The sequence below is a fragment of the Sceloporus undulatus genome, chromosome 2, assembly GCF_019175285.1.
Source record: "Sceloporus undulatus isolate JIND9_A2432 ecotype Alabama chromosome 2, SceUnd_v1.1, whole genome shotgun sequence".
Lineage (NCBI taxonomy): Eukaryota > Metazoa > Chordata > Lepidosauria > Squamata > Phrynosomatidae > Sceloporus > Sceloporus undulatus.
Window position 1 is genome coordinate 314,946,789 of NC_056523.1, and position 11,067 is coordinate 314,957,855.

An 11,067-nucleotide genomic window follows, 5' to 3' on the forward strand; every position below is an offset into this window, starting at 1 on the left:
GTAGGATGCTAAATGATGAGAGGGTATCTTGGATACTTCCTTCAGTGTTCAAACTAAAATCCAGAATGCATTCATGGTCCTGAGAACATTGGTGCAAGTCACAGCCACTGGGTCAAGTGTGGTGGTAAGTGCCCTGAACCATCTTGTTGGTAACAGGCCTCATACTCAACCATTTCTCACAGCTGGCTGGCTTGAGGGTATATGGAAAGCCAGTTAACAGTACACTTAGGTGGCTTTTTCCTGCCTAAAGCTGGCCAGCTGGAATGAGGAAGGAAACCATCAGATATCTCTTCAGTTCACTTTATAGAAAAGCAGGCAAAGTGAAACATGGCTCAGATACTTGACTGATCTAGCTCTTGGTTCCAGGACAGGTCTCATCCACTTTAATATATAAAGTAGGCTTCTTCTTATAGGTGAAAGTTTAAATGTCCTCCTAGTGTTTTTCCCAAAGAATTAAGAAATTTCCATGTTGAGTTAGGATTAAGCCTATTTTTTTTAAAAAAATATCTCTTTCCAGATTCGTATGTATTTCTGCAAAGCAGTGGTCTTTCACTAGATACAGCATGTCTCCCCATTGGGATTACTTTGTTCTGAAGTAGCAGAGTCCACAAAATCCAGCTAGCAGAGTCAAAGATGATATCTGGATACATAAGGAAGACAGTCTAGTGTGATTCCTATGAAAAAATATAAACAGCCCATATAGACTCAGGAAAAGCAAAATCATCAGTTAAAAGGCTTGGAAGGCTGTAGACAGATCACTGTGTGTGATGAACTAGCTCCACATGACAATTTACAACCTGAATTACCTTTCCCAAGTTCCACTCCTACAGGTAAGGAAGGGATATGTTTCTATGTTTCTATGATAATGTTAAAGAGGCAGGCCTTGCACCTAACTCTTCGGCCCTTCCTTTATTTATTTCCTGGTGCATTCTCTGAGACAATGGATAGATTTGGGAGAGTCGGGAGTGTCTGATGTAATTGGGATTTGGTTTCTCAGATGGGTAGGAGGGATAGATGGATGGGGTGTACTAGAAGGAGCCACAGATTAACAGAAACAGAGACTTACAAACCAATTCAGTGTGATTCAGCTACCCGGAGGAGGAAGAGGAGGAGGAGGAGGAGGAGGAGGAGATCCACCTTCACCTCCAGCTCAACAGCCCAGGTGAACAGCAAGCATAATTATTTACTGGATTGCCTCTGATGGGCATGTGACATGGGATGGTGTCATACTCCGATGCCTGAGTTACCTCTTCCAAATTTGAGCCAAATTTGGAAGTTGTGTTGATTTTATCACATGGACTTTCCCCTCAATATGGCTTCCCATTGCCTCCAGTGTTGAATTTGGGCCCTGTAAATTGCTTTGGCAGCCATTCTTTCCAAATCAGAAGCTTCTTGAAGGGTTTGGGGGAAATATGACCATCCATCGTCCCCAATTTTCTTTCACCAGGTCCCAGACCTGTTCTCAGTGACCAACTGACTGGGGCTTTTCGATTCCAGGGTGCTTGTATTAGGCTCAGGCTCTCACTCCACCACCACAATTGTAGACTCATCTGGTTTCTCCATTCTTATATTTAAGTCCCAACTGATTCTTGGGATGGGACCATGAAAAGATGGATGACATAGTGAATGGACTAGGGTCTCAGTACACACAAACCACAGGCAGACTGTGAGCACAAACTGTGGGGCTATACCTGGGACTGATATTTATACCTGATATTTTAGCCTTGTGGGGTAGTAGGTGCTATCTTGCAATGTAACAAGGCCTGATTATCTTCCTAGAAAATTAACAATGAGATTTTGGAATGAATGATAGCTTTAACTCCAGAGTAACAAACACACCGACTGGATTTAGGAAAACCCCAAAACAGATGGTATGTTCCATCCTATGGTGCCCTGTGATTTGTAGTTTGGTGAAGCCTTAGAATTCTGTTAGATTGCTGATAGTTACAGGAGAGGCAGAAATTTTAAATATCTCACCATACTACTAATCCCAGAATTCAGTTGGATGGAACCATGGCCATTCTATATGTGCAATGTGACTACATGCCAGAGCAAGGATTAATTCCTCTGCCTTGGGAAATCTTCTCTTATGAAAAGGTCTTTTAGACTCCAAAGCAATGGTTCTCAACCTTTGGCTCTCCTAATGTTTTGGACTTCAATTCCCAAACATCTAAGCCAGTTTACCCAAATGATCAGGGGTTTTGGGAACTGAAGTCTAAAATGCCTGGAGAACCCAAAGGTAAGAACCACTGCTCTAAAGGGACAAAAAACTTTAAAAAAAAGATACAAGGAGGAGGAGGGCAGGAGACTTTTATGTTCTACTGTGTCTTGGAATAATGAAGAAAGCTACTCATGTGTGGGAATAAAATGTAGCTAGTGCTGGGAATTGCCAGAAAATAGACCAGGACAACAGAAATGTTGTTTGGATATTTTGCTCTTTCTGAAAGAGCCCTTCATGGTTCAATTGGTTTCTTTATCTCAGGACACTAGTTTTCCCATGAGGAACTGATATTTGTGCTCCAGCCTAGAAGGTGGGAATTGCTGCAGTGGCAGATGTGCATGTGAGAGAGATTGTATTTTTCCTTCCTTTTCTTTGAAATCCTATGGAACACATTTTTTCTCCAATGGTTCTGTCAATCTTTTTTAGCACCTGTTACCATGCAGAGGAAATGGCTTCTTCTAATTTACCCATCTTGTTGCCAGTTGGGGAAAAATGCACACAAAAGTAACTCTTAATTATTTAAATTGTTTTGTAAAACATAAAATTAAGATTACATCCTATAATAAGCATACTAAATGTTGCAACGAAGCATAAATAAAATATAGGTTATTAAAGTACTGTAATGTGGTAGTAAAGAGCGTATAGGTGCTTACAATTAAATGATCTGCATGTAAATAATTCCAGCACTTTCAACCTTTTCAGCCACCAGAAAGTGGATGTTTTGGGGAGCATGCAGAGAAAAAAGAAGAAAAAGCTGCTTCTCTTATTATCTCTCTCATTTAAGAACTCCCCAATGGATAATGAAGTTATGAAATACACAAGGTTCCAATTGATAAACACACTGAGGCATAAAGGTTGGTGCTTTTCTTCTCCTTGACATCTGAAATAGGGAGCCAAAATGAATATGACACCAGGTTCAGCACCATGACTTAAGGGATGTCATTATTCATTTTAGAAGAAGTCCTATGCAGTAATAGAAAGGCTGAAGGTTATTACAGTAAAGAATGAGTTGGCAGCCTGATTTATGTAAGAAACCAATGTAGTGTCTCATGGAACTCTCTTTAATTTCTTATAGATCTTGGATTTAGTGGGCAAACTGTAACTCCCCCAAGTCTCACAGCCAAATGCCGACAGAACTCCGAGTTCATTTGGTTCATTTCTTGTTGTCCTAACAGCTGTTCTTGATAGTCCTCCCTGCAGGTATCTGTTTGGGGATTAGTAATGCTTCACAGGGTCATACATCACAAGAAGTGGATGTGTAATTACATTAAACATGCTTCATCTCCTTAGATTCACTTATCCTGAATCATTGATATTGGGTAGACTCAGTGGCATTTCTCCGCAGACTGTTTTATTTTATGTGTTGCAGATTATCCTTGCAAATCAGAGAGACCATCCTGGAGACAGTGTTGAAGGTGAGCTTTGTATGGACAAGAATGGTGTGGGAGATAATTGTGGAATGGCCTTGGAGATCTTGAGTAGCTTAGAGTAGCTCAGCATTCCTTTCCATTCATAGAATCACAGAGTTGGATGAAACCACAAGGGCCATGCAGTCCGACCCACTAAACTCCCAACAGAGGTCAGCCAGCCTCTGTTTCACAACCTGCAAAGGAGGGGACTCCACCACACTCTGAAGCAGCATCTGTCACTGTCCTAATGTTTAGGTGGAATCTCTTTTTCTGTAGTTGCCCTAGTCTTTGTAACAGCAGCAAACAAGATTGCTCTATCCTCAATATGAGACCCCTTCAAATACTTAAACATGGCTATCATGTCACCACTTAATCTTCTCTTCCCCAAGCTAAACATACCCAGCTCCCTAAGCTGTTCCTCATAGGGCATGGCTTCCAGAGCTTTCACCATTTTGGTTGCCCTCCTCTGGACATGTTCTAGCATGTCAATATTTTTGTTTAGGGCAGAAAACACTTGTGTCATCATATCATAACTGGAGTATCAGGTCCCCTTTATAGAATAGAAAACTTTAATAGGGCCCCAAAATACATTTGAGTAGGGCTGGGTAGGTTTTCAGTGTTGCTTTTTCTCCCATTTGAACTTTCGAGATCACAAGTTTTTTTCCCAGTTGATATATAATGGAATGTTCAGATCTAGAAAATATTTTATCAAAAAGGGACCAAAGAAAATCCTCATGTTCCTAAACTATGAACTGCTCTGCTCATGTCTTGCAAAATGAAGATCTGAGGTTTCCTTGATTGAATCAACCCACCTCTAGTGCAGTTTCCCTCTTTTCCTACTGCCTTCTACTTTACCATGCATCATTGTTTTTTCCAGTGAGTCACATTGTCTCATGATATGTCCAGAGTGTGACAGTCCCAGTTTTGTCATATTTATTCCATATGAGAGTTCAGGCTTGATTAACAATGATGATGATGATGATGATGATGATGATGATGATATGATGATTTTTTCTTGCCTTTTCTTCATTCCTGGGACTCAAGGTTGCTTTCAAAAATCAAAACAGATACAGATGAATACTCAAATGATAGGTTTGAGTATTAAATTTATGGAGAAATTTACACATATTTGAAAGTTTGCATTTTAAAAAACATCCAGTCTGAACAAATTTATGATGCAGTTTTACTTGTGGACATAAACAAGCAAGCAAGTTCTGTGCTTGGGAAGACTCAAAACCCTTGGGTCATATTGCTCCAGAAGGGGCTAACAGGGTTGGGGTGGGCTAAGGGTAAAGTGAACATCTCAGTTCATGATATAAAAATAAAATAAAATTAAGGACCAGATTCCTCTACCATGGTGTATGTTGTGTAACTTTATGTATATTTAGCTACATAGTTGAGGCACTAAGAACTCATTTTAGTGAATTGCAAAGATACATAATGCATTGGCAGTCGGTAGTTGGTCTTTAGTCCTGATGCACATGAGTCCCATTGTGCATTGGTCACTTTCCAGGTTGTCCTATGTAGTAATCTAACACCTTTACTGCATATGGATATTGTGGAACTGTCCAATCTTAATTCCTGAAAATGTAAGTCCACCTACAAAGCCTTATGTCTCAAGAGGATTCTGGCTAGGCTTAATAAGTTATCAGCATGCAAACTATCAAAGGACTGAAAAATATTTACTGAATATTCTTCAAGCAGTTTTGAACATGTGCTTGCAGTGATTTACAATAAAACCATAAATAATATAATACAACAATTTAAACAAACAAATAAAAATACGCTTAGGTTTGACTTCTACCTATAAAATGCTTTAAAGGTGAACACATATATCCATTTTGGTACTCCCATATTTGAGTGTTGTTGAGTTTCTGAGGAAATTTGCAAATTTTAGAAATTTCTTCTAAAAGATGAATTGAATGAAATTTTCAACAATCTATACTCACTATATTAAGTGGGAGAGTTATTCATACTATATAGAAGATGACATTGCCTACAGCTGTTGAATATGAGAGTCCTTTTTTTGTTATTAACCCTGCCCCCCATTTTTATTTATTTACATGTTTATTTATTTGGTCCAGAAGTGTCTCAAAAGGCTTGGGAAGTGCAACAGGCCATTGTAACTAAGCTCTTATCCGCATATTGATAGAGGAATTTCAATTCATTCTATATTGAAATTGACAAACAGAATTCCTCAATCATTGCTAAGGTGGTCATACATCTGGAGGTGATATGGCTACATCACATAATCATGGAGATGATCGAATGAACAATGATAACCAACAGTATCAGATAAATTTCTCAGCTTTCTACATAGTGTGTATAAGTGCACGGTATTGACCTATATACCAAGGAAAAAGCTACTTTTTAACATTTATTCAGAGTGTTAGAAATCTAGAGAGAGTAGAGAATATGGATCACGAGATTATACAGGCAGGTGTAAAGCCAATTGACCAAAAAGGCCACCTTTAATAAAAGTGAATAGAAAATGTTTCCTTCATTTCCTGCATAACGATCCATGACAACATATCTTGAGCCATTGATTAAAAGAGCAAAATTCACATTTTAATAACACATCACATTTTTCATACTCCTAGGGGATGGTGGCTAGTTCTAACCCAATCATTCTTACTTGAAGTAGAAGAAGACAGTCATTCATATCTTCACAGCCTGAAAAGAAATACAATTACAGAGTCAGAAAGACAAGCGCGTAAAGTTTAAATGAGAACCTTGTATCTTAAGGGACACTAATTTCTCAGCCCCTGTAGCTCCACGGAGAATTCCATGATTTACAGTAATTCTGTATCTAGAAAAACATACACCCCTTGCCCTCATTTTTTGTGTGAACTCCTTCATTCAGGCTCTTATCACACTACACTGTTATATACTATATCCACCATACACTATATTCCAGTTTAACTGCCATGGCGACATCCTGTGGAATTGTGGGGCTTGTAGTTTAGTGAGGTCCAAGAATTCTTTGGATCAGAATTGTAAATGCTCCTCCTTAAAGTGTAAAACTCCAGAATTCCATAGGTTGCTGTCATGGCAGTTGAAAAGGAATATAACACTGTAATAGAGTAGTGTGATGAGAAAGATAAGTTGAGTTATCATTGTTTATTGAAACTACAGGAGGACATAGCTCTGTGTGAGAACATGCTGAATTTGAGGCCAAAGGGTCATGAGGATCCAGAAGTTACTCCAAAGTCTCTTTTCTGTACCCAACAATTGTCTCCAGACTTGAATTGCATTTTTTTCTGGCAAAATAGGATGAATTCCTGCTCCTAGAAGCCTCTAGGAAGAGTGATACACCCTTTATGTGTTTTTGTGCATTTTCTGACAATTCTTTGCAGTTTATTTATTTATTTATTTACAATTTTCACAAGTATTCAGGATTTTTTAAAAAAAATAATTTGCTAGAAAGCAGTGTATTTTATGCAATTTTTTTGCACCCCTCTCAAAGTTTTTGCAAGTGAATTTGACTTCCCCCCCCCCCAAGTATAAGAAATCACTCAGTTGTAGACCCTTTTCCTTGTGGACAATGTCAATGTGTTGAGACGTTATTTCTTATCCAGAATGAGAAAATAGGTGAATATTCTTTTCATTCCTACTCTAGAGTGATATGACATTGTAGAAGTGAGTTTGGTGGGAATCAAAAGGCAGCTCTGTTTTCTAGTGTTCTATGATACATTAAACTATTCATTCAAATAGCAATCCATTGCAAATAGATTGAGAGAAGGCCATAACAAATGATACAAAACTTAGGTTCACCTCTGTCATGATCTGAAATAGCTGGAAGCAGTTCACTATATTTCTGGATACCCCCATTTATTGAGGTTCACCATACACATTGTGTGTTGTATTGTGGATTGGAATAACAAGAATGTAGGAAACTACTTCGTGCTACATCAATTCATTGGTCCATATAGTACAGTACTGTCAATTCTGACTGCCAGCAACAATCTATGATTTCAGGCAAAATTCTTTTCTAGTCCTACTTATTGCTGGGGTTTTCTAGTCATTTCCCATGCAAACACTGCTCTGGCCTGAAGCTGCTTAGAAGCCAAAATCAATAGAGACTGAGTATGTTCTGGATGACACTGCTTTGCTTCTGAAACCAGACAAGATCAGGTGTGTCCAAGAGGGCATGTTTATTTAACATGAACCACTATATCATGGGGGAAGGGAATGAGATATGACATGAACTAAAAACCCTGTGCACAAATCCTGTTGATTTCAATTTAATTACAACACTGCATCAGCCCACCTTGGAATGCGGCTCTGCAGGTTGGAAGGCTCAGCTGGCTCCTTCGTACATAACTTCATCCTTCTGAAGAGGCTAACATTGTGTTTCATCTGCTAAACCCATCTATCTCAGAGGAACAAAGGACAAGATGTGCTATATGGCTGGTCTCAGAATGGATGGCTTGGCTCCTGAGAGGAGGAAATGAAGAACTGAAAACTCTCATCAGATGCTCCAAAAATTATTTTAGCTGCTAGGAAAGCCAAACTTTTTTTTTTTTTGTGAAGGAGATATTCCAAAAACAAAGCAAAACAAAAAACATCCCTCTTGATAATTACTTTTAAAAAACCATCTGTTTCATTCACTATTCCAAGGGCCAAAGTCTCTGTTTCTATTATGTGTGCAGAACAGAGAACAGTTCTAGAGAGATCTACTATGAAAAATCTCCAAACCCAGTCAGACAATATCTTTATTGCAACGAACCAACCAACCAAAAGGTCCCCATAGAGGTATTACCTGACTGTGGATTTAGGATTTCCCCTCTTGTAGGTCATTATAGCTATTTTGGCATTTTATACCCAAAGGGAAAGATTCCTATGCAGGGTCCAGAACTCTTCAAGCAGTTCAGAGAGGGAGGGAGGGAGGGTTCATCTACACTGTAGGAATAATGCAGTTTGATACCACTAAGTATCGTAGCTCCATCCTGTGGATTCCTGGGATTTGTAGTTTTACGAAGTCTTTAGCCTTCTCTGTCAAAGAATGCTGGTGCCTCAGAAAACCACAAATCACTGGATACCATAGGAACTCCACAGCCATTAAAGTGGTGCCAAACTGCATTATTTCTACAGTGTAATGCACCTAGAGAATTCCTGATGCCTTTTACATGGTGCGTGGACAGTGAGGAAAGGTAAGGACTGCATGAGTGTTGGGGAGTGAGGTGGAAGGAGATAAGCAGTGAGGAAAAAGAATTGCAGAGTAGGGAGAGAAAGGGCAGAGGGCAATAGCACAGGGTAGATTTTCCTTTTCTTCCTCTTCTATTTATATCCCAACTTTTCGGCAATCCAATATATGTAGGTCGCTTGCAAAAGCTGAAACAGGTAACAGCTGAAAACAATCATATTATACAAAAGTTAAAAATATAATTAAACTATCAATAGAATTAAAAGCCACTAAAAGCATGACCATTAGAAAACAACAACAACAACAAATATAAACAATATAGACATCGAACCGTAGAGTTGGAAGAGACCACAAGGGATCTCAGCTTGGTAGACTGTGAAATAAGTGTGTTGTTGTTGTTGTTGTTGTTGTTGTTGTTATTATTATTATTATTATTATTATTAAGCTTTATTTATATAGCACTGTAAATTTACACAGTGCTGTACATACAAACTTTTTAATAAGACAGTTCTCTGCCCTTACAATCAGGCTTACAATCTAAGGGTGTTGAGGTTTGTCTACACAGGTGAAAAATATTTGTACTCACTTCATTTCCAGTTCTGCGTTTTTAAATTGGGCTTTATATTGTGCCTTTAATTAAATTCTATTTTAGTATTTGATCTTCTGCTTTAATTGTACTTTTCATGCCATATTACTGTGAGATGTCATGAGTCCTATTTGGAGTAGAAAAGAGATGTAAATCCAGACCAGTAAATGAATGGAAACTAAAGCATTGTGCCCTGCATTACTATGTGCATATCAACATGCCTAGAATGGTGAAGTTGTTGAGGCCCTGAGACAGGGCCTTTTCAGAGACAGCACCATTTTAGTTGCAGAACTCCATTCCTAGAGTGGTTAGCTGCTTCTTTCACTACTAGCTTTTAGACAGCTGGTACAATCCTGATACAAAATATATTGTTCCATGAGTATTTCTTTGCAGAGGTGTCCTCTGTTTTTTTCTTTTCTTTTTGAAGTAATGTATATATTAAAACAGTTTGGTTTTAATTTTATTTTGGTTTTACAGTCAACCCTCCAAAGTTGAGTTTTGACTTTTGCAGATTTAATTATTTACAGATTTGATTAATAAGTTCTCTCTAGGAATTTCTAGGTCCTCCAGTGCAAATCTGCCAGAGGTTCACTCTAGTTGTCTAGAGGACCTAGAGATTACTAGAGAAAATACTTCTCTAGGTATTTGTTGGTCCTTCAGTGTGATTCTATGGCCAGCTTCTGGCAGAATGTGCCCTGCCCCTGGAGGACCTACAAATTCCTAGAGAGAGCTAAAAAAATAGTGGTTTTTTTTATTTGTGTTTTCCCCACTTTCACAGGGGTCCTGTGTCCTTAACCCCAGTGAATGTGGAAGGCCCACTGTATTTGCAATGGCTGTATTTTATTTTTTGTGCAATTTGCTCAAAGATCTTAGGGATTTCAGACTGAAAAAAACTAGGGAATTTACCTTTCATGGTTGTATAGAAGAGGGTGTAGTGTATGAGCATTGGAGTAGGACTCTGGAAGACCAGGGTTTGAATCCCTGCTCAGTCATGGAAACCAGCTAGGTGGCCTTGGGTAAGTCATGCACTCTCAGCCTCAGAGGAAGGCAATGGCAAAACTCCTCTGAAGAAACCTTTCTAGGCAGGAAAACCCTATGATAGTGTTATCTTGGGGTTGCCATAACATTGAAATAACTGAGGTTGCTTGTCATGCAACCAGGTAATAAGGAACACCTCCTAAAATTCCCTTTCCTATCTGGGCATAAACAGGTAGAGGCACTCTCTCTAGTTTCCATTCTGGCAAACCTATGGGCGCCATTAAGCGGAAGGGCGTTTCACAGAATAATTAAACAAATGATGCAAAATCCTCCCAAAAAGAGTAAAGGATTTGCTATGGTTAGGTAACAGAAAACGAGGTCTGTGCCTGGTGAACATAGGAACAGATGCAGTATTTCTTTCCCTCCCTCTCTCCATTTCTGCCTTTTCTGTTTATGTGTGTCTTTTAATCTACAGCATAATTGCAGCTTGATCTACACAGATTAAATAGCATTTTCATTTTTATACTTGCTTTGTTATATTTTAAGCAACATGGTGTAAATTTCACTAATACTATCCTGCAGGTGGGCATATAATCTATGCCTTCTCTCTATCTAAAACTAATCAAAGGGAGGGGGGATGTGGGGAGTATAAAAAACACACACACCCCCCAACAGAAGTATTTTGTACTTTAGCCAGTTCTAAACTGAGAATGAACATAATTACTTT